We start from the raw sequence: 4,972 nt of genomic DNA on the forward strand, positions 1-4,972 counted from the left end.
TCCACCTCTTTTAACATTGTACCAGAGGTTCCAGAAAGGGCAATTAGGCAAGAAAAAAGAAATAAAAGGCAGCCAAATTGGAAAGGAAGAAGTAAAACTATCTCAGTTTGCAGATGACATGATCTTGTATATAGAAAATGCTAAGGAATCCACTAAAAAACCATTTGAACTAATAAGTGAGTTCAGCAAGGCTGCAAGGTGCAAGAGAAATATACAAAAATCAATTACATTTCCATGCACCAGCAATGAAAATTCTGAAAATGAAATTAAGAAAACAATTCCATTTATAATAACATCCAAAGGAATAAAATACTTAGACATACATTTAACAAAAGAAATGCAAGACTTGAACACTGAAAACAACAAAACATTGTTGAAAGAAGACCTAAATGAGTAGAAAGATGTCCATAGATTGAAAGACATAATATTAAGATGACAATGCTCCTGCAATTGATCTGCAGATTCAATGCAATTCCTGTCAAAATCCTACTTGACTTCTTTTGCAGAAATTGACAAGTTGATCCTAAAATTCACATGAAAATGTAAGGGTCCTAGGATTGTCAAAACAATCCTAAAAAAAGGAAAGTTATAGGACTCACACTTCCCGGTTTCAAAATTTACTACAAAGCTACAGAAATCAAGACAGTGTGGTACTGGCATAAAATCATATATATCAATGCAAAAGAATACAGTTGGGCTTCTACCTCACACCATACACAAAAAGTTAACTCAAAATAGATCATAGACTTAAAAGTAAGAGTTATAAAACTCTTAGAAGAAAATGTAGGAGTAAATTTTCATGACTTTGGGTTGCCAATGGTTTCTTAGCTATGACACCAAAAGCACAGCAGACAAATAAATGATAAATTGGACTGCTTCAAAATAAAAATGTAAATAATAATAAATCAATCTGTGCTGTAAACAATACCATCAAGAAAGTGAAAAGATTACTTATTGAATGAGAGAAAATATTTGCAAATCATATATCTGATAAAGACTTGTATCCAGAATATATAAAGAATTCTTACAACTTAATATGAAAAAGACAAATAATCCAGTTTAAAAGTAGGCAAGAGATTCGAATAGGTATTTTTTCAAAGAAGATCTACAAACGATCAATTAGCACATAAAAATATACTCAACACCATTAGTCTTTAGGGAAATGCAAATCAAAACCACAGTAAGATACTACTTAATGGCCACTAGGATGGCTAAAATAAAAAAGACAGACAATAAAAAGAGTTGGTGAGGATGTGGAGAAATCAGAACTTTCATACATTGCTGGTGGGAATACAAAATGGAACAGTCATTTTGGAAAAATAGTTTGGCAGTTCCTCAAAAAGTCAAACACAGAGTTACCATATGACCAATTCCAACTCCTACGTATAGCCAAGAGGAATGAAAACATGTTCATACAAAAATTTGTACACAAATGTTCGTAGCAGCATTATTCGTAATAGCACAAAAGCAAAAACAACCCAATGTGTATTAACTGATGAATGGATAAGCAAAATATGGTATATCCATATAATGGATTATTATGCAGCAATAAAAATAAATGAAGTCCTGATACATGCTACAACAGATGAACCTTAAAAACATTTTGCTAAGTGAAAGAAGATACAAAAGTCACATATTGTATGATTCCATATATATTAAATGTCCTGAATAGGCAAATCCATAGAAACAGAAATTAGATTAGTGGTTGGCTAGGGCTGGCAGCATTGGGCTATAGAGAGGAATGGGTATGATTACTAATGGATATAGCATTTCCCTTTCAGGTAATAAAATATTCAAAACTTAGATTGTGGTGATGATTGCACAAGTCTGGGAATATCCTAAAACCCTTACCTTGTACACTTTAAATAGGCTAATTTTATGATATGTGAATTATATCTCAATAAAGGTGATAAATTTTTTTTATTAAAGAAAAACTCATCAGAAAGAAATTCTCTACCAACAGAGACCCGGCTAAAAGGAGGTCAGTAAAGACGGGGTGGAGGTGGGGGCAGGAATCAAGCTTTTCATCCCAGCACCAAGGTCTTTGTGAGAAGAGGTGCTTTCAGGGAAGCCAGTGGGGAGGGTTAAAGTCTGAACTACTCTTCGACCTGTAGAATCCAGAATCAGAGTCAGTTTTATTTCTATAAAGAACACACACTTCAGGGAAAGAAGAGTGTATGAGAAATATCTCAGGGAGGGAGAATTTCACAGGAGGAGGAAATAAAATGTCTCCCCATTTCCATTCAACAATTTTATTGAACAAGAGCTCTCAAAGATACAAACCCAGCTTCATATGCAGTTACTTAAATAGGCCACACAGGGCTTCCCTGGTGGTGCAGTGGTTGAGAGTCCGCCTGCTGATGTAGGGGACACGGGTTCGTGCCCCGGTCCGGGAAGATCCCACATGCCGCGGAGCGGCTGGGCCCATAAACCATGGCCGCTGAGCCTGTGCGTCTGGAGCCTGTGCTCCACAACGGGAGAGGCCACAGCAGTGAGAGGCCCACGTACCGCAAAAAAAAAAAAAAAAAGGCCACACAGCTGATCCCACTGATCAGCTGGCAACCTTGTCCTGCAGTCCCTGAAGAATCCCTCGCAGTTATAAAAAGCTCATCTGGTTCGGTGGCAGAAGCAATGTCTGCTTATTTCTTGTCTATCCCTTGTTAATAGACCCCAAGGGTTGCAGTCTCATTTGGAGATAGTCTCATGGGCTGAATTATTTTCAGCTACCACGTGTTTATGTAGCACCCTGTATGTTGGAGGAGGTCATCAAAAGGATGTGACTGCTGGCTGACCCTTCAGGTGGACCCGAGCAATTGGAGGTTCCTCACTCCCTTCCCTGTCCTTGGAATGTACACTCTGCCTACCTTTCCCTCAGTAGGAGCTGTTCCAAGGATGCAGCCTTGAGAGAGTAGGGTGTTGTGGAATCCATCTGGACTGAATATGTGACTGAACCCAGTTAAGACCTCTATATAAACTTTTAAGATTCTAGTGCGGGGGGTATGGAGACCTATTCATCTTGCCTCCGCCCAAGACAAGCGTTGTAAATAAGTTCCCTTGCTTATTAAACCTGCCACCTACCAGTTTGAAAAGGTTGGCCTCTTTCTTCATTCTCTCCTTGCCCTCTGTGTAAGGGGGCCCATTTGCAAACCAACCCCATCGACTTGGGGGGAAAAAAATTGAACACACATACCACTAAAGCTGGTGTTTCACAGCAGCAAAGATGCAGCCACGGGACCAGCTGTTCCAAGTATTTGACAGACCCAAGAGGAGATCATGAATTACATCTCCTCCGGGATGGGGTTTGAGGTATGAATTGGGGAAAGAACTAGAATAATATTCGCTTACCACACCAAAATAATGGAAAGAGGTTAGCAAAGTTTCCATAGAAGACAGTACAGCAAAGCTGAGCAAAGTACATCAAAAGTAGTGGGATAAAGAAAAGATCTAAAACAAAAGAGAGCAGACCACTTAACTTCAAGTTATATAAACCAACAAGCCATAAACACCTCCTACATTGTGTACATGAACTAGCTTCAGTGAAATGAACTCCCTGTCTTTGAGAAGCTGGTCTAAAATTTTTTTTCTTTAATTTACAAAGACAATACTATGCTGTAGTTGATTCTGTAGCAAAAACTTCCTTTCCCAGGGAAGTAGCCGAGGTGTACATTAGCATTGCATCTGATAATGTGAAATATATGATCAGCACTTAGGAAGAGGGACAGATAGAATGTCGGAATTTGTGGCTGATAGAAAGGAATGCTGGGTAGTCAAGAGACAGAAAGCAACAGAGGAGGAACCTAGGATGCCAGTTCAACTCGATAAAATCAGAACATTTCATACCAGAAAGGATCCTGTATCTTGTTTTTCAATCCCCTTATGTTGCAGCTGAAAAAACTGAGCCTTAAATGTATGAAGCTATGAAAGGACTTGTCTGAGCTCACACAGATAGTAGCAGGGTTGGAATCTGAAACGACATCTTCTGACTCTCTCCTTATGAAGCCAGCACTTTTGCCTTCACACTGTTTCCTCCCAGGAGCAAGTCAAGAAAAGCCTAGGAACCAAAGGACCAAAGCAGCAACAAGGGATCCTCTCCTTACCATTACTATGGCAGGCGAGAGATCTGGGAGTCAAAGGCAAAGAAAGAATGGGCTATGAGGTCTGTATTAGTTAGCTCAGGTTGCCAGAACAAAACAGATAGATTGGGTGACTTACACAACATGAACTTATTTCTCACAATTCTGGGAGCTGAGAAGTCCAAGGTTAAGATGCTAGCAGATTCAGTTCCAGGAGGAATAGTTTCTTCCTGGCTTGGAGATGACTGCCATCTTGCTGTGTCCTCACCTCTCAGAAAAAGAGAGCTCTGGTCTCTCTTCCTATAAGGACACAAATCCCATCATGGGGAGCCCATTCTCAGGAACTCATCTAAACCAAATTACCTATCAAAGGCATCACATTGGAGGCTGGGGCTTCAATATATGACTTTGGGGGGCGGACACAAACATGCAGTCCACAACAAGGTCTCAGAGGTCCAAGTAAGAGAAGACCCCAAACACAAGAGAGCAAGTTGAAAAAGAAAGGAAAAATGATGAAATAAAAATGGGTTGCCCTGGACTTCACTGGTGGCACAGTGGTGAAGAATCCGCCTGCCAATGCAGAGGACACAGTTTCGATCCCTGGTCTGGGAAAGATCCCACATGCCGCAGAGCAACTAAGCCTGCAAGCCACAACCACTGAAGCCTGCGTGCCTGGAGCCCGTTCTCTGCAACAAGAGAAGCCACCACAATGAGAAGCCCACTGCAGTGAGAAGCCCGCGCACTGCAATGACAAGCGGCCCCCGCTCACTGCAACTAAAGAAAGCCTGCGCGCAGCAACGAAGACCCAACGCAGCCATAAATAAATAAATAAATAAATAAATAAATAATTTAAAAGAATCTTAAACCAAAACTAAAAAAAAAGTGTTGTCTTTAGTCCT

This window comes from Lipotes vexillifer, unplaced genomic scaffold (genome assembly GCF_000442215.2).
Source record: "Lipotes vexillifer unplaced genomic scaffold, Lipotes_vexillifer_v1.1 scaffold1634, whole genome shotgun sequence".
Classification (NCBI taxonomy): domain Eukaryota; kingdom Metazoa; phylum Chordata; class Mammalia; order Artiodactyla; family Lipotidae; genus Lipotes; species Lipotes vexillifer.